This window comes from Podarcis vaucheri, assembly GCF_965113315.1.
Source record: "Podarcis vaucheri genome assembly, chromosome: 1".
Taxonomy (NCBI): domain Eukaryota; kingdom Metazoa; phylum Chordata; class Lepidosauria; order Squamata; family Lacertidae; genus Podarcis; species Podarcis vaucheri.
The window spans coordinates 28,507,690-28,532,609 of NC_138759.1; the positions used below are offsets into that span (position 1 = coordinate 28,507,690).

The 24,920-nt window shown below is 43.1% G+C and overlaps 1 long non-coding RNA gene across 1 annotated transcript; it reads left to right on the forward strand.

Moving 5' to 3' along the window:
* The first annotated feature begins 23,538 nt into the window (after positions 1-23,538).
* LOC309527657 lies at positions 23,539-24,450 on the forward strand. Its single transcript, XR_014217282.1, has 2 exons — positions 23,539-23,619; positions 23,918-24,450. It is a non-coding gene; the product is annotated as an uncharacterized lncRNA (long non-coding RNA).
* Positions 24,451-24,920: the final 470 nt, after the last annotated feature.

Sequence of the window (24,920 nt, forward strand, 5' to 3'; positions counted from 1 at the left end):
TTTTCAAAGGAGATCGCAATGACGGATTGTAATATATTGTGCTCGTGTGTCAACGTGGACTGAGCTGGAGCTATGGGGGTGATCTGTCAGTTCTAAGAAAGATAAATGTTGTCTCCGACTTTCCATATTTCATAATGCCAACTGGATGTTGGCTTCCCAAGCTGATAAATGCGCTGGTCAGGCGTGGTGACATCTCATGACCTAACAGTCTGTAGTATATGGTTGGTCTGTCTTTGATGAGGTTGATGATGACAAATTGCACCCTGGAACTTTCCATGAAAGATAGCCCTTCAGGTGAGCAGCATTTCCTAAGATGTCTCACACCTTACAGAGCTTCACAACTTTTACCCTTCCTTGGTTGTCCTCTAGTCTTTCATTTTCTATTTATATTTCCTGGGCCGCAAGGCAGCAGGGATGGAAAACCTGTGGCCTTCCAGATATTGCTGAACTACAACTCGCATCATCCCAGACCATTTGACAATACTGGCTGGAGGTGATGGGCATGGCAATCATACAACATCTGAAGAGCCACAGTTTCCCCACCATGACAGCCTGCCATCTATTTCTCAATGACATTTTTCCAGATCCCCTTCCCTCCTTCACAATGATAGATCAGTAATAATTAGGAGCACGATTTCCAGAATAATCATTCATGTCCATTCTTCATCCTTGGATCTAAATTTAGTGCTACTGAACAACATTACTTGCACAAAATGAGAACATTCAAACTCACCAAGATGGGCCACACTCCAAAAGTGTGGGATTAATCACCAGAGTGATATGATCTAGTAACCTATATACATGGGAAATTATATTAAGATTGAACTGTATATTCACATATCAGATCCTTATACACTGTGCACACATATTTCTGGACCTGATTTTCAATTTCAATTCAAAGACATCTTCTCAATGGCACCTGAAAATCCAGTGTGGTGGTTAGACTGTCACACCTGGACTGGGGAAACCTGGGCCATGAAGTTAAGAGGTTAGCCTCAATCTAACTTCGAAGAGTAATGAAGATAAAATCAAGGCGGCAAAAAATCACATATAGCTAGGGATGCCATTGGAAACTGGTGCCCAGTAGTCATGGGTCCCCATTTTAAATTTCCCACAGTGACTCCAAAACAATGCCATAAGCAGAATGAGGCAGCTGCCTCAGGAGCCAACAGCAGTCCCCACACCTTTCTCTCTGAATCCCCTAAACTTGTACTTCCTTAGTTATTCTGCTGTCCTCAAGTATGGTGGATGATGTCCTATTGCCAATGTTGAAGTAGATGCAACAGCAAGTCCCGACAGTTTCTGTGCATGGGACAAGGGCAGCACCATCTTATCCTTTGCCTCAGGCAGCCCATTGTTTTGCTCTAGCCCTGTATATCTGGGAGAATGTGGGACATTAAAAAATGGTGGCCACCCAGCTCTGAATAGGTAAGTGTTTGTGCCACGTTAGAGCACTGGAGAAGAGACTTACCTACAGACACTATGCCAAGATCTCCTTCTAGTTTAGTCAGCCATATGCCTTCAGACTCAGATTAGTTTTTGGAGGACTGTCCTAGAAATCACCTTTAGAACAAGCCACTTTTTGAAACTGTGGTTTTGCTTTTCCAAGAGCCTTTGTTAAAAAGTCCTACTATACAATAAAAAACCTGGAAAGACAATTGAGTGTGTGTGAGGGGGGGGGCTTATGAAAAAATGCAATCCAAGAAGCAGAATGTCCTTGTCATTTAGGTTGTTTGGAAGTTTCTGATTATCTCTTGCACTAAATCAATGTCGGCACCATTTATTCAGCTCATGGTTATTATTATCCATGTCCCGGAAAGAAGAATGGAAGTGTTTCATTCTGGAGGTGCTGTGATACTGGGACAGGCTGGGTGACTTCCAATTACATTCTTTGTTCAGAAAGTACAGAATACAGAATGTGATGTTTAGAGCATGGATAGATGACTTTTTAGCCTGGTGGGCAAGAAACCTGGGATGGCATCAAAGTAACATCAGTGCAAGGATTTCCACTTGTGTAACAGGACTTCCCCGCATCATCTTCTTGTTCATGTTCCATGCCCAAATCTGCTCCAGAGTATTGAGAGAGCAAAAACAAATTTATGGGGCATGTGGGGGAGAGGGTTGAAGTCCCATTGTGCATGCTGAAATTCAACCACTAAGCCTCTGAATTGACTGTTTTGCACTTTTTTGTCTTTGCTAACCACCCCTTTTTATATACAACTAGCAACCTAGATTTGTTTTTTTAAAGTTGAATAACATAATAAATGTTAAGATGAAAGGCAGTTATAAATGAAAGCTGCTCAGTCTTTGTTCTCTCACTCTATGTAGCTAGATCTTATATATAAAATGAATCTCAAGGCTATCTCTTTAACTCTGCACTTAACAAATGGTGCTATTTATTCCAAAACAGAAACAAAACCATTTTTCAATGGAAAGCTGGTGAAGAACATTGCAGGAGACAGACTGTGCAACAGTGTCTGTATGTGTGGGTACAAAAAGCTTTGGAATCCCAAATGTCCAAATTGGGGTGGGATTGTTCCTGTTTGGTAGGGGTTTTTGTTGTGAACAACTACTACATGAACTTCTGATTATATGTCTGTTGAATGCTGTAAAGCTTTATTCAGCCTAAGGATGATATTCACTCATGGATAACCTTTCGTGGGTGCATGTGGGTCGGGCCAGACCCAAACAACTGCATTGCTGCAAAATTGGGTGAAGTGTGAATTTCAAAGGATGGCTGTGCTTTGCCCCATATATTGTTTCCGAAAGTGCAAATCTGGTAGGTTCGCCTTAAAATGTGAACTGAATTGCATTTCTCCCACATCTCTAGTCACATGCAAAGCCCTGTAAGAAATGTTTGGCATCTCTGTGGGTTGAATTAAAACAACACCTTCAAGTACTTTCCATGAACAGATGAGGCACACGTACAGAAGCATTGTCACGTATTTTGTTATCCTCAAAAGAAAACTATATATAAAATCACTTCCAGTACAAAGATACATATGAAGTCTATATGTTCAGAATAGGGTTGTCATATTTCAAAAAGTGAAAATCCAGACACAAAAGTTGTTGAGGTGTTTTTTTGCTAAATCTCCACACACAAAAAGGAAGTTTTTGACCTACTTTTGAGGAAATTTGTCAAAAAATCAACACTTCTGACATGAGTTGCCTTATACCTGGGTTTTCCTGGACATTTGTACTGATTTTAGGAAATTGCACCCGGGTGCTATTTCTGACAGACAAATCCCAGATATGTCCAGGAAATTCCAGACATATGGTAGCCCTAGAACTTCAGAATATCATGGGCGCTTCCAGCGGCGTAGCGTGGGTTGTCAGCACCCGGGGCAAGGCAAGTAATTTGCGCCCCCTAACCCCTAACCTGCCGCCGCTGCCAGCTTCTTCTTGCTGCTGCCTGGTCTGGTCTGGTGTGGTTCTCTCCCGCGCTCAGCACTGCGCTGGGCGGCCGCTGCACTGTCCCTCCCCCAGATAGTCCCTCGCTCTCTCTCCGCACCGCACGCCTGGCACCCACCCCCTCCACAGTGGGCGGCGACCCAGCGGCTCGGATCGGATTCGCACAGCCAGCACTGCAGTGAGAGAGAGTGAGTGAGCCAGGTAGGGGCAGTGAGCTGCGAGTGCGAGCGCGCCCCCCCAGATGTTGCGCCCGGTGCGGCTGGCCCCCCCTGCACCCCCCACGCTACGCCACTGGGCGCTTCTCTCTCTGACTTTTTTCATGCCATTTTGTTTTCTGTCACTTGCCAGGAACTACATGGAGGTGAAGGGGGAAATGGCAAAAATAAAAATAAAAAATATGAGCTTGCTGGGACTGGTCAGTGCCTTTCTGAATTAAAATCCCCACACACTTAATAATCTGATTTGATGGAAGCCGGAGAGCCAAAGCAATCTCTTTCCCAAAGTTGCCTGACAACAGGAGTGGTGTCTGATTAAATCTGTCTGCAATAGGCTCCTCTCACTCTTTCTTTTCCTGTTATAAAGTACAGAGTAGCAGCTAGTTAGAAATGATTGCCCAGGCAGGCAGGGGAACAGAACTTCACCTCTCTGATCGCACCCAGCAGGGAATATCTGGAGAGTGACCTTTTTCTTTTTCTTTTTGAAGCTTCAGCCAATTTTACTTTGTCTCTCCCCCCACCCTTCTTTTTTTTTTACTGCAATCATTCTCTGTGATAGATTGTCTCCTTGGTATTTACAGTACTAATTTTATGGAAAAAGAAGATAAATGCAAGAAAACCTCACACCATTGTTTCATAAAAAAACTCATCTATGTTAGGAGTTTGGAAAATGTCTGTCTCTTTAACAAAATAGCCATATCTATCTATCATCTATCTATTTATCTATCTATCTATCTATCATCATCATCATCATCATCATATTGTTACATGCCACTCCATTCTCTGAGATTCCAGCAGTCCCAACCCTTATCTAAGTCTAAAGGTTATATCTATACAGCCTGCACATCGAATGTAGGTGCTCACAGCATTAGTCTCTCTTTGCCCTGCCCCCCATCCATAGGTCTTGCTTCCCCTTGAGGTTTCCAGGGGAGCCCCAAAATCTAACACAAGAACAAGACACGCCTCTCTGTCTGCAGCATCTAGCCTGCTTTCACAACTCTCCGCAGTGTTCTACTGTATGGGGGTTAGGTGAGGCATGTGGTGGAAAGGCCCACCCATTTGTTCTATGGCACTTTTTGGGTTATGTTGAATTGTGGTACTTAACTAGCTAACCAAATCCATTAACTTGACTAAGGAACTGGTTTGGCAAGCTTGTTCTTACACATTCTATCCCCCCCCCCCCCGCAGATGCAGGACCCCAATAATTTTGGAAGGGACCCAAGGTGCCGTTCAGATTGACACACCCACCCTCCAAACTCATAACAATTATTTTTGTGCAACCCAATCCTGTCCTTGCCTAAACCATGTCTGCACCCACACTCATGTCCATCCATGGCACCGGTAATTCTCCAAAAACCAAGGCTTCTGATCACCTAGACAAGCTTACATATGGTTCATGCACACATATATTCTGTGCAGTAAATACACATGGGTCAGGCCTGCCACCATAACCTTGCTCCCACTACCAGCATGCATACTCTAGGCCCTTGTAGATATCGGAAGAATGCTACTGGGTGTGGAGAATATGAGACCAAGGGAAAGCAAGTTCTGATCACTACGATTTAGTTATGGATTATGCACCATTGACCCAACCCAGTAGCTAAGAGTGACAAAATGGTTGATGGTTGTTCTTTCTTATTGTCATACTCAGCAGTACTTCTTTATGGCACAATGTTTCAAGGCCAGTGGTGGTATTCCCCTGTGTGTCCCATTAACCTGCTCCAGACTGCTGAGCAACCCCTGGAACAGATTTAGGGGTTGTATGGAGGTTGAGGGGAGAGAGGGCATAAGTTTCATTGCACAGCTAAAATCTTTGATCTAGTAGGACTGTTGTTTAGTTGGATACCACCCAATAATTTTTGTACTTCTGCAGAACACCATGAATCTCACTGAGCATATTCAATCCTTACTAGGTTGTTTTTTGCCCCCTTAGGTTTCATCATCATTATCATAATTTTTGCACTTCTGCAAAGAACCATGAATCTCACTGGATAGACTTTTGGGATGTTTCTCTTTCAGCCTAACTTCCCTCACATGGCTGTTACAAGGATTTAAAAAAAAAATTACACTACAGTGTATGTTGCTCTGAACTCCATGGAGGGATGGTGGGTTGCATGTGAGAAAGGCAGGCAGACACAGAGAGAACTAATGATAAAATAAAATAAAATCTACCACTGCGCTGGCAAAATGCCACAAGAGAAAGAGATCATAGAACAAAGAAGGTCTGTGCTCAGTGAAGCTGAGTAACATGGTGATACCTATTGTACCCAAAGCAAATGCATTTTAGGATTTTTCTGCTCATGTTAACACAGCTGTGCCTTCTGGGACAAGCTGTAGAGATCAGGCTTAACTATGCTCCCTTGTGACACGAAAGATTTCCACAAGTTGGAGCCTTATGAAAAGCTCAGCAGGCTTGACGGCATTAGCGGAGTGATGGAAAATCTAATCATTTCTGCCTGTCTGAATCTCCTGTGGTAGATACAAACAGAACTCTGCATCATGGAGATTCAGGAAGCTTAAACTGCATTAAACTGTATAGCAGAATCTCTTTTTTCTGCTTTAGAATTGGAGGTAGATTGCTGTAGGCTCTACACCCAAGCACATACAACTGTCTTTTTCCTCTTTTGAGACACACGATGGGGAAATTGTGTGTGTGTTTTTTCTGAACGAACAGATAGTCTGGAGTCGGTACTTTTTTTAGGCCTCTGGTTTTAAATTTCAGTTTGCATCTTTACTTAGAAGTTGTGCAGGTGGTGGTGATGTGACACATTAAATCATCTTGTTTCTCTTGTTTACACATGCATCTGCCCCCAGGCTTAAAGCCTGTGGATTTTGACACATTTGTCAGAGAACCAATTAAGTTTGTGAACAGGTTGCTAAATAATAACCAATTACACTCAGTCACAGATAGCACCAAGCAGAATGAATTTTCTGGTAGGACTCCTGAGCCTTTTGCAGCTTCATGACAAGCAAAAAATAAAAATAAAAATCAGTAGGTGCAGCTGTTCCCATGTCTACAACTCCACACCAATCATGCTAGAAGACTGGTGGGGGGGTGGAACTATAGGAGGCAGCAGAGGCTTTCACCAGGGTTTGCATTAGAGCCACATCTAGGAATTTTGTACTAAAGAGGCCTCCAAAGTAACCATGGGGCACAGCGGAACTTTCAAAGCACATTCCCCATCCCTCAAAAAAAATTCAGACACTAAAGTTTGTTAAGGGTTTCTGGAAAATCGTGTCCTCCCTAAAAGATGTTGCGGTGAGACCTGAAGACTGACACCCTGTGTTGTGGGTGGGTTGGACTGGTTAGCCACAACACCCGATTGGTAGGTCCCTCAATGTTGGGGTCAATCTGGCCAATGGGGCACAGTCTAAACTGATCGAGGGACCTATCTATACCCATGCACGTGATCCAGAGCTTCCTCTTTCGGCTTGTGCATTCGGAACACCCGCCCACCTCTCCCTACTTTGGGGGCTTTGTGCGATTGACCTTGCTATGCCGTCGTGTGTCACCTGTCGTTGGGACAGGGGCACGACAGGAATTTCCCTACTTGGCTGATTGGCTGTTGCCATTTGGGTTTTGCCTGCTGCGTAGAAAATCATCACAACCTGTAAGTTGCAGATAGGCACTGGTTCAGGTGATAGGGATGGGAGAGCGGTCTCACCATCCCTATGTGAAGGGTATTCCATTAAAGGAATCCATGGATTGTGGATTGTGCCCCTGCCTAAGTCCAGGGGGTATCTGGGTGGTGAACATAGTCTGTTCCCAACTTTTCACCTACCCAGGTGTTCACCCTTGGCTGACCTATGCTGGTGCCCTGGATCAGTGCTGCCTGCAAGAGTGCAGGGAGCTAGTCGAACCAGAGCCTATGCAACCACTCACCAACTATAATCAATAAACTTGTGGCCTAAATTCTGACAAAAACTGAAACTAAAATTTGAGTCAAGTGTGAATTTATTTAGGGGAGAGGTCTTTGGGTCTGCACACGCAATTACTGGTAAGGGGTAAACTACAGTGCTCAGAATTCTCTGAAGCATCATGGAGCCTTTTCTGAGATTATATTGAAACAGAAGCTGATAAATGAAGGCAAATGTCCACTGGCCTCCACTTTCCCCCTTGGAATAATAAAGAGCCTTCACTAATTCAATGCGGATCACAAGTTTGTTTATTTTCTAAAAAATCTTTTTACAGCATCTGTTTCCAGCTCACCACTTCTGCAGCCATGTGAATGGCAGATGTCCAGTAACCCATTTTCTCTGTTGCAAACCTGATCTCCATGGAAGAGTTATGCAAGGCTAAAGGGCTATGATCTTGTGAACTGGCAATGAAACAGAGCAGGTTCATTTTCAGAGTTGTTAGCATCTCCGCATAGAAACAGCTCAAATGCTAACCACAGAAGCAGCATCACCCCCCTCTCATTGTATGTAGGAATGGCAGAGAGTCAGGGATGCTTTGCGCTGCTTTCAGTGGCCGTGCTGGGTACATTTCTAAATCCAAGCTATGATCTACTAATGAGAATGCAGAGCCAAGATGGCTCCCAGGTCAACAGCTTTTACTGTCTGCAGTGCCAAGAATAAAGCTGGAAACATACTTGGCTCAACTCTGGCATGAAAAATTCAAAACACACTCAAATTGCTCTGTGGTAGGGACTTCTCCTGGATGAGTGAATGGTTTGTTTGTTATGAAATATTTACTACTTAATGTGACCCAGATTCAGCTCTGTAGCCTGAAGAAAAGGCCTCCAGTAAAGATCTAATTTAGAAACAAAAAGGTTTGTAGTATTATAAAAGAAATGCACTGGAGCTTGGAAAGGAAATGGCAATACTGAAAAGGTCAAAATCTCACTGTTTGGCCTCCATTTTTTCCTTGTATTTGCAAGTGTGATGAGCATTCCCAGCAACAAACTACATGTTATACGCAACAACATGTAGATCTTTTCAAAGAAAAAAGGAGGGCAAAGTTTTAAACAGAGCACTGGCGGGACACAGTGAGGAGCTCCCTCCACCCACAGGCCATTTTTTCAATTGCCATAGGTACTGGTTTCTCTTTGTTGTTGTTTAGTCGTTTAGTCGTGTCCGACTCTTCGTGACCCCATGGACCAGAGCACGCCAGGCACTTCTGTCTTCCACTGCCTCCCACGGTTTGGTCAAACTCATGCTGGCAGCTTCGAGAACACTGTCCAACCATCTCGTCCTCTGTCTTCCCCTTCTCCTTGTGCCCTCCATCTTTCCCACACATCAGGGTCTTTTCCATGGAGTCTTCTCTTCTCATGAGGTGGCCAAAGTATTGGAGCCTCAGCTTCATGATCTGTCCTTCCAGTGAGCACTCAGGGCTGATTTCCTTAAGAAACTGGTTTTTCTAAGCAGCTGCAAAAAAAGTTAAAGAAAGAAACAGGCAGCTCTTGGACCATGTCATAAGTACAGAACAGATCCATGCATGAATCAGTTCCAATTGTGCAGGGGTCTGAGGGGAGTGAAATGAGTACATTTGCTTCAAAACATGGAGCGAATTGGAATCCTCCCCATCTCTACGGTGTGCTTAATTTAAAGGCACACTGTGAAAGTGAATGTAGAGGGAGTGTTTCATTCCAGATGCAGCTCCTTAAACATCTTTAGCTCTTAAGATAATTTATCAAGAGTTAAGGTACTGAGAAGGTTTTTAATACTGAAGGTTCTAGAATTGTGAGAAAGCCAACATGGCTGACAATGCCACATTATCCACTGGGGGATTATCTAGGGGTTGGCCCCTGACAAAGGTGCAGGCCCTGGGGGACACAAAAATCACACCTCTCCACTCTGGCTCAGAGTAGTGGCTAGGAGCCCACGCAGTACCAGATTTACATATAAGCTAAACAAGCTATAGCTTAGGATCCCACTCACTTGGGGGCCCCCCAAAAATTTCACTATTAATATACTTCTTCTTAATTGTACAGTATTTCAGTTCAATAATTATTTTGCTAAAATACATATTTTGTTATGTGCAAATGGCTTCAGATACCTATTAGGTCCATAAATTACCATATAGCATATATTCAACACACAAAAAAACCAGTGACAATTTGTTGTTGACAAAGGACAGCTGGAGACTTCCGGAGGCGGCGCGAAACAAGTAATGGCGGTCCTCTTTGCGCTGCGAAGAGGGGCTCCGCAGGAAAGGGTCGTTCGCTGCGGCAAAGCGACGACCCATTAAGATAAACCACGAGCAGAGTGAGCTCGTGGCCGTGGGATCCGGCGGGCACCTAGAGCGACCCCCAAAACGAAGAAGGGACCCCGTAAGGGGCTCCGGAAGCGCGGAGGGGAAGCGGTGCTGTGGATTCATCGCTCTTTCTGCGGGAGTGAAGCCGCGCGGCTGTTGCTGATGAGCGCCGACCTTTCTTTCTTAAGATTGGATTACAAATCAACTACTCGTGAGTAAGAGCTGACTTACATTGGATTACAAATTTATGAATTTGGCTGAAAGCGGGAGACGATAAAAAGGAAGTCAGTCTCCCGGCAAGGCTTACAGATCAAAGGCAAAGAACTGACAAGCTGGAGGCAGCAGAAAGGGGTTTGTTTTTTTAAAAAAAGGAACATCGTGCACTAGAAGAATTGGTACTTAAAAGGAAAGGCAAGTTTTTGCCCTCTCTTTCTTTTCTTTACTGTGGGATAATTTAAACTGAGAATTTCCCTCCTTCTGCGGACTTTGCAATTTTAAGAAACCAGACCTCGGGCTGACAGAGGGGAAGAGAACTGTCTTTGCGGATACAGTATATACTTAGATTTGTTACATTGTGGTATTTGGGCGATATTAGAAGATACAAATAAGAAACTGTAATTTGCACCCCTGAGAAGCAACTAAATTGCAAATTGGAAAGCTCTGTAAGTGGAAAAAACTTGTGGAAAAAGTTTTAAGGACTATTCCAGAGTTATTATTTAGATGCAGGAGCTTCAATGGCGGCTGAATTCTTTTCTTTCCTTCCCGAACTGCAACAACACTCCCTCTAGTGGAGCTTGGGATCTATTAATTCCTGGGAACTAACTTTGTTTTGTCTCTCTGCTGCTTTGTTATCCACTCTGAGGAACTGTCCCTCTTTTGGAACAATAGACAAGTTGACCTTGGCTTTTTGACAGGTGTGGAATGAGTGGTCCTCCGAAAACAAGAGCTGCAAAAGCGAAAGCAGGGAAAGGCCAGCTTGTGCAAACAACTCTGACTTCTCAGTCGCGCAGATCATCAGTCCCTGCTGCTCTTGAACTTTCAACAACAGCTGTGTTGTGTTGTTATTGCAGAGTCCTGTGCACAACGGAATGACGAACAGTACGTGCCACATGCTTAAAGCTGCTTTATTTTCAGTTCATTGTTGAGAAATTACAAACATGCATCTTGCCTCTGCTGGAGCAGAGAAGCAACCTTCCTTCTCCTCGGAATAACGAACACCGAGAGAACAGTGAAAAACAGGAAACCAGTGTACGTCACATCCAGCTTCCCATTCCCGTGGGAAAACCCAACAGTGCTCTGACTGTGGAATGTAAACATTGTCTTGTGACAAGCACTTCTGCTGCACAGTGAAGAGAGCAGAAACCAACATCCTCCCCCTTTCCGTGAACATCACTGGGCAGCGTGTTCGTACAATATCAGTACAAACCCAACTTCTGTACATAGGTACAGTGTTGATCCCTTGATACAATCTTGGACAATACATCAGCAGGAATTTCATTACCTGGCATATAGGACACCGTTACGAGTCCCTTCTGAATATGTTCCCTAGCATGTTGCAACTTCAATTGCAAGTGCTTCGTGCTTTGCTTACAACCTTCCGAATTCAGCAAAGCCAAACATGCTTTGTTGTCCTGGTAAACCTGGATTGGACATTTGACAGGAATTTTCATGTCTTTGCACAATTGTAACAACCATTCACAATCCTTAAGTGAATAAGACAGTGCATTCAGTTCAGCTTCACAAGTACTTAAGCTAATTGTTGTTTGCTTCTTGCATGACCAATCAAATAGACCCTGATTGTACATGTAGCAAACTCCAGACGTACTTTTCCTGTCTGTAGTGTCACTTCCAAAACTTGCATCTGCAAAGATCTCAAGACCACCAGACTTCTGATTGTTAAATCTTAGTCTGTAATGCATAGTGCCTTTCAAATAGCGTGCTATGCGTTTCAGAGCTTTCCAATCCTTAACAGTAGGATTGTTGACTTGTCTGCTTAGCAAATTACAGCTAACAGCAATGTCAGGTCTTGAACATCTGGCAATGAAGTTTAGCTTGCCTAGCACACTTCTGTACAGTGTAGTGTCAGAAAATGCTTCTTCAGTGTCTTCTACCTGATAACCTGTTGTCATCGGTGTGTCTACAGGGTTAGCATCCATCAGGTTCAGTTTGCTTAACACATCAGCAATTTTCAGTGACTGGTGTACTAGAATGTTACCACTTTGATCTTTCTCTATTTCCAGAGATAGGTAGTTGTTTACCTCACCAAGATCTTTCATGTCAAAGTGCTCTTTCAGTTGAGCTAGGGCGTTATTGTACATTGTGACATCTTTCCAAAAGAATAAAATATCATCAACATAAAACAAACAATACAGCTTCTTTTGCCCTTCCTCTTTGACAGACACACATGGATCAGCTTTCCCTTGCTGAAAACCTAGAGAAAACAATGCTTCAGTGAGTTTTGTGTGCCAGCACCGTGCACTTTGTTTGAGACCATAAAGGGACTTCTTCAGAGCACAAACAAATCCCTGTTTTACCTGTACGCCATCAGGTGGAAGCATATAAAGTGATTCACCTAGAGATCCGTACAAAAACGCTGTATTCACATCGTGGTGACTAATGTGTAGATTCTCCTCTGCAGCTAGCTTGAGCATAAGTCTAATGCTCTCATATCTCACAGTGGGTGAGTAGGTCTCGTGATAGTCTTCACCTGGTACCTGTGCAAAACCTCTGGCTACCAATCTGGCTTTGTGTCTGACTATCCTGCCATTTTGATCAGTCTTCGCTTTGAAGACCCATTTGCTTCCAAGCAGTTTCATTCCTGGAACTACTGGAACTAGTTCCCAAGTTTTGTTCCTTTCCAAGGAATCAAGCTCAGCCTTCATTGCATTTAACCATGGCTCAGCTTCCTTAGAATCCAAATCCTGGATTTCTTGGAAACTTGAAGGTTCAAATACCTTCTTGGAGCTTTTAACAGCTGCTACTGCTGTCTTAGCAAATTCATCAGCAAATCTCTTTGGAGGTCTGCCTTTTGTGGCTCTTTGTGACCTGCGAATCAGCCTTTGGTCTTCAACACTCTCCTCTTCCTTCTTAGGAGAAAAGTGACCTATTGTGAACAATGGTTCTTCCAATCCCTGATCAGAGCTTTCAGAGGGTCGCATAGAGGCACTCTTGAAATCCTCTGAATTATCCGATTCAGTTTCAGACTCAGAATCAGAACCTTCATCAGTGGGTGTGGGTTGTTGTGGCTGCTTATCCTCAGTTTCATCACTGTCATCAGGATAACATTGGAAAATTCCCACATTCTCCCCCCACTTGGCATTGTACTCAACACTTCTTGTGAGCTTAATTGTTTTAGAGTCAGTCATCATTATTCTGTAAGAACCTTTCTGATAACCTAGAAAGATACCATGCAATCCACGTTTGCCTAACTTGGAGCTTTGTGGTGAATGAATCCACATATCAGAACCAAAAATTTTCATGTGTTTGATGTATGGTTTCTTACCAAACATCTTTTCATAGGGGGTACAACCAATCGCTGAAGATAACCTGCGATTGTAACTGTAAATAAAACACGAGAGAGCTTCGGCCCAATAACTCTCTGGAAGATTTGCATCATGCAGCAAGGTTTTTAACCCTTGAAGCAATGTCTGATTTGCCCTTTTGCAAAGCCCATTCTGCCATGGCGAGCGAGGACTGGACAAATCGTGTTGAATTCCTTTCTCAGTCAGAAAAGCTTCAAACTGCTGAGAAGTGAATTCTCCCCCGCGATCTGTGAAAAGAATTTTTATCTTCTTACCATGCACATTTTCCAAACAAGCACAGAATTCCTTGAACCTAGGAAAAGCCTCTGATTTCTGCTTGAGATTGTACACATAAATATACCTGGAAAATGCATCAATGAGAACCATGAAGAACCTATTGCCACCCAAAGAGGGCGATAGTGGACCAACTAAATCAGCATGAACAATCTGGTATGGTTCTGTAGCTTGCCTACTAGACACCTTACCTTTCGCAGCCATTTTCACCTTGTTTGCTGCGCATGCTTTGCACTTCATGTGGTACCTGCAGGGTTTAATAGTCATACCTTCAACCAAGGTAGGCATTTTAGATACTGCCTCAAAATGCAAATGACCAAATTTCCTGTGAAAATCATGAATACATCCTGCATGCAAACTTTTGTTAGAACCTGCAATGCAACAAGTATCATTCTGCACAACATCATCATAATACAAAACAAACAAACGATCAACACATTCAGCATGCAATACATAATCGTCTTTCTTTGTGATGGTGCATTTCTTGTTCTTGAAGGAAACGTCAATGTTCCGTTCATTCAGCTGCATCACACTGAGAAGATTGTGTGTGGCATCTGGAACATAAAGTACATCCTGTATCTCTAAGTCCAAACTGTGAAGAACAACAGTTCCGTAGCCTTGACTGGGGATCGTGTGGTCATCCGCCTGGTGAATCGCACCTTCCTGCGGTGTAAAAGACACGAACAGTCTCTTGTCGTTGCACATGTGGTGGGTAGCTGCTGAATCAACAACGAAGAAAGATCTAGACGTCTTCTGGACCTTTGCGACGTTTGGAGTGAAGCGTGAGACCATTGCCTTGTGCTGCGTTGTCCTGGACACTGGACCTTTGCCTTTGCTATGGCCTTTTCCACGCGATGAACTTCCGCTGCGCTGCTCTGTCTTGGCCCTGGGATGTTTGCATTCCCTCTTCATGTGGCCTAGACGTCCACACGAGTAGCATTTCACTGCCTTCAAAGCTTTGGCGCCCTCTGGTGGTTCCACTGCACTCTGGGATGACGTCTGTGAAGACTCCCCCTTTCCCATGCAGCTAGCACCCCGGCGATCTGCTTCATTCTGGATCACGGCAGTAACATAGGCTACTGTGAGCTGAGCAGTTGGTTGAACAGCAATCTGAGTGGCAACGGACTCCCAACTTGGACCCAAAGAATGTAGTATCATGAAGGAATACACAGCCTCTGGAAAGTTTAGTCCTCTCTGTTGCAGCTCATGTCTCAGATTCTGCATCTCCATCAGATGTTTACGCACATCTCCACCTTCAGCAAGAGCCATATCATGCAGCTTGGCATAGTAGTACATTGAGGAACCAGCTTCTGTCCTCAAGTGAGCCTCTCTTAAAGAGTCCCAAATTTCTCTGGCTGTGGTCTTTCCACGCAACAAACAGATCTCTTCTGGGGATACTATCAATGTAAGCGTTCCCCTTGCTTTGGAATCCTTAGCAGTCCATTCAGCTGTAATTGGAGCTGGGGGGTTGTCTGTAATAACATTAAACAGACCTTCTTTCCGCAGAATTGCCTCTGCATAAAGTACCCACTCCGTGTAATTTTTCTTATTGAGCTTAGGAATCCCAAAAGCATCAACCAGCTTTGCTTCAGCCATTATTGCTGCTTTAAACAAGCTGCGTCACAGTATAGCAACTTCCAAAAGCACTTGTAAAAAGTACTTTCGTTTTCCCCAGCCATCCAAGCCTGTTAGCTTGTGCCTTAAAGCCCTTGCCTGTTTCGCGGCAAAAACGGCTTTAAAAGTACAAAGTCCAGCCATAAAGCCATAAATCAGAAACTGGCAGGCTGGCAGGCTGGCAGGCTGCTCCGGGCAGCATGAGCACATACCTTCATCAATCAAACTTGACGCGCAGAGCAGATAACGCGATCCGTTCCTCTGTGCCTCTGCCGGCATTCTTCAGTTTGATTTACGTCTTTCTGGGCCCATAACCAAAATGTTGTTATTGCAGAGTCCTGTGCACAACGGAATGACGAACAGTACGTGCCACATGCTTAAAGTTGCTTTATTTTCAGTTCATTGTTGAGAAATTACAAACATGCATCTTGCCTCTGCTGGAGCAGAGAAGCAACCTTCCTTCTCCTCGGAATAACGAACACCGAGAGAACAGTGAAAAACAGGAAACCAGTGTACGTCACATCCAGCTTCCCATTCCCGTGGGAAAACCCAACAGTGCTCTGACTGTGGAATGTAAACATTGTCTTGTGACAAGCACTTCTGCTGCACAGTGAAGAGAGCAGTGAACAGCCAACAACAGAGGATATGGCTGCAGGGGGATCTGACACCCTTCTAAAGGAAATGCTACAACAATTTGCAATTTTAAACAAAAAGGTGGATGACCAAACAGCAAAAATTGACTTAGCCACATCCTCTATTACTAAACTATCTGAACAAGTGGCACAACACTCTCAAGCAATTGTGGACTTAAAAGACGCCACTTCTGAGAATCGGAAATTGGCTGAGGCTGCTAGTCTGAAGGCAGACCAAGCGAACCAGAAAGTGGATGAATTGAAAGGAGAGGTAAAGCCATTACATAAGCACATCAGTGACCAGCAGGCCTACTTGTCTTTAGCAGAATTGAGAAATCAGGAAAATAATTTAAGATTACGATCTATCCCAGAGCTTGAAAAGGAAGACTTGACAGGCTATCTGACAACAGAATTTGTTAAGTTCTGGGGTATAGAAGAAGACAAGGATTTCAAAATAACAACTGCGTTTAGACTGGGAAGAGTAGCAAGGAAGGACAGGCCTAGAGACTGTTTGATCATTTTGAGGACTAAACAGGAGAGAGACAAAATACTTGACCTTCATTTCAAGAAAGCACTCGAGATCCAGGACAGAAAAGCAGAGATCTACAAGGATATACCAAAACAACTCTTGGATCTTAGAGCTATCTATACTGACCTAGCAAGACTTTTGAGAGGCAACGGGATATCATACAGGTGGGAGTTTCCACAAGGTCTATCATTTAACTACAAAGGAAAGAAGGTTAAAATTAAAACAACAGAAGACAACCAGAAGTTCCTGCACGACCACGGAGAAGATCTTCAGAAGAGAGCAGCAGCCTCTTGGCCGCCGGCACTGCCTGGAATAGTACCAACACCTATACCCTCGGGTTCGGAAGAAAAGAAGGACACCCCAGAATAGGAACAACAGACTGATCCAGGATGTCTCTGCAGCTATACAGTTGGAATATTAATGGAGCAAATTCCCCGGAGAAAAGGAAAAAGATCTTTCATATTTTAAAAAGAGAACATTTGGACTTAATTTGCTTGCAGGAAACACATGTGACTAGACTCCACAGGAAAGTGCTAATCAATAAAAGACTAGGCCAAGAATTTATCTCATCAGACAGAGTCAAAAAGAGAGGCGTGGTGATCTACGCAAAGGAGAACTTGTCACCGAAATTTTTGTTTAAAGATGAACAAGGTAGAATCCTGGCAATTGAAATACAAACGCAAGGAGAAAAAGTTTTGATATTAGGAATTTATGCACCAAACGAGGGGAAATCGGAATTTTACAAAAAGCTGCATGAGACTTTGCTGGACTATCTGGACTACTCGAACATCATTATGATGGGGGATATGAATGGGGTGGTCTCTACTCTTATGGATAAGTCACAAAATCAAAGCTTGACTAAAGATGGCAGACTACCAAAAACCTTTTTTGAACTGACTGACAATATGGATTTGATTGATAGTTGGCGGACAAGGAACCCCCTAGGTAAAGAAGGAACTTTCTTCTCTGAGGCCCACCTGTCATGGACAAGAATCGACCAAATTTGGACAACTAGAGGGCTGGCACCAAAGACTACAAGAGTGGAAATCTGCCCAAAGACTTGCTCCGACCATAATGCCCTGAAAATGGAAGTGAGATTTACTCCAGCCGGCTCCTTTAGATGGAAAATGAATGACAGCCTGTTTAGAGATCAAGAGTTGGTGAAGAGGGCCCAAAAAACCTTAAAGGACTACTTTGAAATTAATTTGAACACTTCGGTGGAAAAAAGAACCATCTGGGACGCAAGTAAAGCGGTAATGAGAGGGTTTCTGATACAACAAAATACGATTAAGAAAAAACTTTGGAATGGAAAAAAGGATAAAATATTAGAGAAGATAAGAGATGGAGAGAAAAGATTGAGATCCAATCCAAAATCAAAAGAGACTCTGCGAGAAATCAAATTCCACCAGTCGCAATATATGAAATTGATAAATCAAGAAGTGGAATGGAAAATTAAACAAATGAAACAAAGATCATTTGAGTCGGCAAACAAATGTGGGAAACTGCTGGCATGGCAGTTGAAAAAAAGACAAAAAATGAACTATGTTACCAATCTAGAGGTGGAAGGGAAAAATATTCAGAAACCAGCCGAAATTAGAAGATGCTTCCAGAAGTATTTTAAAAAGTTGTTCGCTCAAGGGCCTGAGGAAATGTCTGAGATAGATCAATTCTTGAAATGCAATGGTTTACCTGAATTACCACAGGAGAAGAGATCAATCTTGAACTGTAAAATAACACAACAGGAAATTGAGGATGCCATTCAGAATATGCAGCTGGGCAAGTCTCCAGGCCCAGATGGACTTACCTCCAAGTACTATAAGACGCTGAAAGACTACTTGATACAACCATTAATGGAGGTGTGTAACCAGATTATGGGGGGAGGAAGGGCACCGGAAACGTGGAAAGAAGCTTTCATTACATTGATACCCAAAGTGGAAACTGAAAAGACTCAACTAAGAAACTACCGTCCCATCTCACTCCTAAATGTGGATTACAAAATATTTGCAGACATTTTGGCAAGTAGATTTAAAAAGGTTTTAAATGACGTAATTCATAAGGACCAAGCAGGCTTTCTCCCTGGTAGACATTTGTTTGACAACACTAGGAATATTATAGATATTCTGGAACTTTTGCAAACAAATATTAACACTAAAGCAGTCTTAATTTTTATTGACGCAGAGAAGGCCTTTGACAACATTTCTTGGAAATTTATGAAGAAAAACCTGGAAGGGATGGGAGTGGGACGGGGTTTTGAAAATGGCATAGAAGCAATTTATTCAGAACAAAAAGCTAAGTTGATAGTGAACAATGTGGTGACAGAGGAGATCCACATTGAAAAAGGAACACGCCAGGGGTGCCCCCTATCCCCTCTATTATTTATATCAGTCCTGGAGGTGCTGTTGAATATGATCAGGAGGGACCGGCAAATACAAGGGATACAGGTCGGAGTGAAACAATATAAACTGAAAGCATTTGCAGATGACTTGGTTTTGACATTACAGGAGCCAGAATCTAGTACAAAAAGAGTTTTAGAACTGATTCAAGATTTTGGTCGGGTGGCAGGATTTAAATTGAATAAACAAAAAACTAAAGTTTTGGGGGAAAATTTGACACCTTTAGAAACAGAGGGGTTTCAGAAGGAAACAGAGCTAACCGTGGTTAAAAAAGTGAAGTACCTGGGGGTAAACTTGACGTCTAAAAATTTGAATCTGTTTAAAGATAATTTTGAAAAATGTTGGTTAGAAATTAAGAAAGATTTAGAAACTTGGTCACGACTGAAGCTCTCCTTGCTGGGCCGAATTGCAGCTGTAAAAATGAACGTTTTGCCAAAGATGTTGTTTTTATTTCAAGCCTTGCAGATCGTGGACAGAGTGGAATGTTTTGGAAAGTGGCAGAAGGATATTTCAAAGTTTGTTTGGCAGGGCAAAAAGCCCCGAATTAAGTTTAAAATACTAACTGATGCAAAAGAAAGAGGGGGGTTTGCCCTGCCAGACTTAAGGTTATACTATGAAGCTGCAGCCTTCTGCTGGATGAAAGATTGGATTTTATTAGAGAACACAGATGTCCTAGATCTGGAAGGTTTTAATAACTCGTTAGGTTGGCATGCGTATTTGTGGTACGGCAAGGTAAAAACACATGGAATGTTCAAAAACCATATTGTCAGGAAAGCAATTTTCATGGTCTGGACGAAATACAAAGACTTACTTGAAAGTAAGACCCCGAGGTGGCTGTCACCAATAGAGGCCAAGGCTCGGAAAAAACCCAATATGGAGGCCAGCTGGCCGAAATATTGGGAAATAATAGAAAAAGTTGGAGATAATTGGAGGTTGCAGAGCTATGAAAAATTAAAGGATAAGGTGCAAGATTGGTTTCATTATGCCCAAATTAATGAGGTGGTTAAGCTGGACAAAAAAACAGGTTTCCAGGTGGAAAAATCGAAACTTGAGACAGAGTTGTTAGAACCAAAGACCAAGGTTTTATCGAGAATGTATAACTTGCTGCTTAAATGGAACACTCAGGACGAGACAGTTAAGTCAGCCATGATAAAGTGGGCTCAAGACATTGGGTACAATATTATGTCTGAAGACTGGGAAAAGTTATGTACCACTGGTATTAAATTTACGGCATGTAATGCCCTGAAAGAAAATATTATGAAAATGATATATAGGTGGTACATGACCCCAGTCAAGCTCGCAAAGATATACCATTTGTCTGATAATAAATGTTGGAAGTGCAAGGAGGCTGAAGGGACATTCTTTCACCTTTGGTGGACTTGTCCAAGAGTGAAGGCCTTCTGGGAAATGATCTATAATGAGTTTAAAAAGGTGTTTAAATACACCTTTCCCAAGAAACCGGAGGCCTTCCTCTTGGGCATTGTGGGCCAAAAGGTGTTAAAGAAGGACAGAACGTTTTTTATGTATGCAACCACTGCAGCAAGAATTCTTATCGCTAAACATTGGAAGACTCAAGATTTGCCCACACTGGAAGAGTGGCAAACGCAATTGATGGACTATATGGAATTGGCCGAGATGACTGTCAGGATTCGAGATCTGGGAGAAGAAGCAATGGAGGAGGATTGGAAAAAATTCAAGGACTATTTGCAAAAATTTTATAAGTTATATGAATTATAGGAGTTTGCACGATCTGGAAGGTTAGCCCCAGCAAAGAGAGTGGAATATATATGAAACTAGATAATAATAATGAAAAAACCAAGGTTTAAAGGTTTTTAAAAAAAGGACAATATATGAATTTAGTGAGTAATTTGGATAATAAGTAATTTAAACCTAAAATGTATTTGAAGGTACAAAAGAAACACACGAAATAAGGTTATAATTTGCTGTCAAATTTATTGTTGAGAATGCACTGTGCGGGAGATGTGGGGAAGTCCGCTGGTGGATTGAAAGAGGATTTGGAAATGGTCTGTTCTTTTTTTCTTGCTTTTCTTTTCTTGTTGATTTCTTCTGAGCTGTTTATTTCTATCTGAAAAAATGCAATAAAAAATATTATAAAAAAAAAGACAAAGGACAGCTGGACATATAAAGGGCCCCATTACCTTCAGTAGCTTAGGGTCTCATCAAACATAAATCCAGCTCTGAGCCCACCCCCCACTCCACACACTTGCCAAAGGCACAAGATCCTTGCAAAGGGCACAAGGGAGCCTAGGTACACCTCTGATTATCCAGTATCGTGTGAAATCCAAAGACTGAAAAACTCCAGTTTTGAGAGATGGAGGAAATCACAAGTTTCCCATGGGGCCATTTGGAATTTTGGGTATGCCATGAGAACCAGCTCTTTAATTTATTCTCTTCCACCTCCCCTGGGCAATTTTGCCCAGCAGGCAGAAAGGATTGCGAATGTGTGCACATATGAAGACATGCACGCACACAATAATTTTGCTTGCCCTTTTCTGAACCTGAATGTGTTATGCTACATTCTTATGAATTTCCTAATGTAACTCTTACAGCTGTGATTTTCTAAAGGTTAAAAGCTTAACGTAACTACATGACCGGTGGGATTAAACTAATGATCCCCATCCATGGAAGCGCTGCACAGGGACTTTCACTTGTGCAGTGGAACTCCCACACACACCCTCCCACACACACCCTGTAATTGTCTTGGAGAAGTCATGGGAGATCATTCTGTCTGGCAAGCTGAAAGTCTTGCACTGGTGGAATTATCAAAAAAAACTGTGACATTGCATTTCTTCCGATGTTTTTCAGCACATTTAGAAGTTCATAAAAGTATGTGTGGCATGGAGAAAGCGTATACGGTGGTACCTCGGGTTACAGACACTTCAGGTTACAGACTCCGCTAACCCAGAAAACCCAGAAATAGTACCTCGGGTTAAGAACTTTGCTTCAGGATGAGAACAGAAATTTCATGGTGGTGGCGCGGTGACAGCAGGAGGTCCCATTAGCTAAAGTGGTACCTCAGGTTGAGAACAGTTTCAGGTTAAGAACGGACCTCCAGAATGAATTAAGTTCTTAACCCGAGGTACCACTGTAAGGGAAAGTGTATATAGAAAAGACCCCACCCCATCTCTCATAACACTAGAACTCATCCAATGAAGCTGAATGTTGGAGGAATTAGGACAGATAAACAAAAGTATGTCTTCACACTACACATAGCTAAACTATGAGAGGCACTGATGATCACCAACTTAGATTGCTTTCATGGAGGTGGAGGTTATCAATGGCTACTCGCCTGCTTCAGGATTTGTCACAGTTATCTTGATGACCACTGTGAGAACAGGATACTGGACTGGATGGGTTGGCCTGACCTAGTAGACAAATCTTACTTTCTTTTTTCCTAACTTATTTTGATATGCTTCATCATCTATCTTGCACCTGGTCATCGCCAACAGGGTGATCAACAAGGTGGAAGTACTGGGAACCTTGGGAGAAAGTGATCATGTCCTCTTGGTTTTCATGATACAGAGGCAAAGGAAAGCTGAGTGTAGTTGATCATGCACTCTGGGGACCCTAAGAAGGCTGATTTCAAAAATCATAAGAAACTGCTGGGTGTGATCCCATGGTCAGAAACTTTCAAAAGAGAAGGGAGTTCAAGGTGGATGGGAGTTTCTTAAAGGTGAGATACTGGAGGCACAAAGGCAGACAATTCCTACAAGAAAGAAAAGTGGGAGGCATCTAAAAATACCAGTGTGAGTTGCACAGGGGTAGCTAATGAGATGCCCTCCAAATGTTGTAAACTACACTTCCCAATGGGCGCGGGTGGCGCTGTGGGTAAAAAGCCTCAGCGCCTAGGACTTGCCGATCGAAAGGTCGGCGGTTCGAATCCCCGCGGCGGGGTGCGCTCCCGTCGTTCGGCCCCAGCGCCTGCCAACCTAGCAGTTCGAAAGCTCCCCCGGTGCAAGTAGATAAATAGGTACCGCTTACCAGCGGGAAGGTAAACGGCGTTCCGTGTGCTGCGCTGGCTCGCCAGATGCAGCTTTGTCACGCTGGCCACGTGACCCGGAAGTGTCTCCGGACAGCGCTGGCCCCCGGCCTATAGATGTGAGATGGGCGCACAAACCCCAGAGTCTGTCAAGACTGGCCCGTTCGGGCAGGGGTACCTTTACCTTTACCTTTACACTTCCCAATAACCCCAACCAGCATGGCCCCAGCCAACCACTCAAGGATGATGGGAGTTTTAGTCTACAACATTTAGAGGGCACCACATGGTCTACCCCTGGGATAGGTTATAATTTTGACCAGCTGGTGCTTATAAAATAGAGATGAAACTGGAGCATGGTGGAACACAATGAATGAGGGAAGGAAGGGTGGATGCAAGGGAAGGGAAGGAGAACATCCTTATTCCTGTAAATTGGCTATGCTGAATAACAAGATCTGTAGTTGTATAAGAACAAGAACAGTAAAAAGCTCTGCTGGACCAAGGCAACATTCCATACTTTTCTCACAGTGGTCAATGAGATGCCTAAAGAGAGACTATTTTCATGCTAATTTAATATAGGGTTTAAATATTTATGACTTTCCACTACTGCTGACCATTCAGTTGATGAGTTAAGAGCCTTCTCTCTCTCTCTCTCTCTCTCTCTCTTTCTCTCTCTCTCTTTCTTTCTATCTTTCTTCCTTCCTTCCTTCCTTCCTTCTTTCCTTCTTTCCTTCTTAAGACTGAATTTGCTTCTGAGGTGGGAGGAAAAGTGTTGGAATAAACTCAATAAACCCTTCACTCTCCACTCAACTTCTTGGTAAAGTAACCATATGAATCTAGCCTTGTAGTATGTCAGGTTTCTCTACCTTACAGTATTATGTCAATTTGACCTAGGCCCATTTTGGATCCACTCCCAATTTTACACTTAGCAAGTATATATTGTAATTAAAAGAGTTGTCCTCAAAGGGCAGCAGACTCTCAACATATGTGCAGCCGGCTGGCTTCAGAAAATCCCAACAGCTGTGAAATAAATGCTATTTCCAGAGTTGTTTAGTGGAGGTCACACAGAGAAGGGAATCTGAGTGAGAGCTGTTTTACATTTCCTTCATCTGCAGGTTTACAAGGTCTTTTGCCTTCCGACTCTACATTTGCCAGCATCAGCCTAGATCCCAAAGAGGGAATTTATCAAAGAAGCATACCAACAAAACAAGCAAGGCAAAACAAAACAAGCTTTATTTTACAAGAGAAATAAACTAGCAGGGTGAGGTCAGTGCTGAATGAAAATGGCAGGAGTTATGAAAAGGCGGGCCTAATGAGTTAGCTGAACATAAGGCTGAATGTCGACATATCCCCTGACAGGGACCATTCAGCATCAGCAATTTGAAGCCAGCAGGCCAAATCCAGGTCCCTGAAGATTACCAGCTGTTCCTCTAGTCGTCAACTCAAGAACAAGAGAATGTTGTGAAGAAAGTTGTAGCTCTGATAATAGGACTTTCTAGCAAACTTATTTGGGGTAATAGAATATCAGTTCTATGACATTCCTTTGAGTTGCTCTCCCATAAAGTTAGGGTGGGGAATGGGCATGATCCCCAGTACTTCTCTGGAGGAATGTCACCTGAACACTTAAAATAAACATAAATGCTGATGAGATTTGCAAGTAAGGCACTTGTATGGTGAGTATGACAATATTTGTTCGTGATAGTTGCATTTGCAAGGACTGGATTATGTGAGCCATGCAGAGGGAGCGTAGAGAAACAGAAACAGCAGTGTTTGGATAAGTGTCAAGAACAGTCATGGAATACAGTTATTGACACATGCACAAAATGGAGGGTGGTGCCCAGAAATCATGTGGCACAGAACAGATGAGGTAACCATCAAAAAGATTTCCCCTGAGCTGTTTGAGACCACCTGAAGTGATGAACATCAACAAGTGCTACTGGGAACACTGGTGGCTATGATGAATTTAAATGCTAAACTCTCCAATGTTGTTCACGGCATCACTGTTTGGAGGGAAAGCAATTTTAACTCAGAGTTTACGCATATAAAAGCACTGTGCATGCCTCTGCATCTTGTGGAGAATGGGAATTACAAAGAGTCAAAACTTTCTCCAAGCCTCTG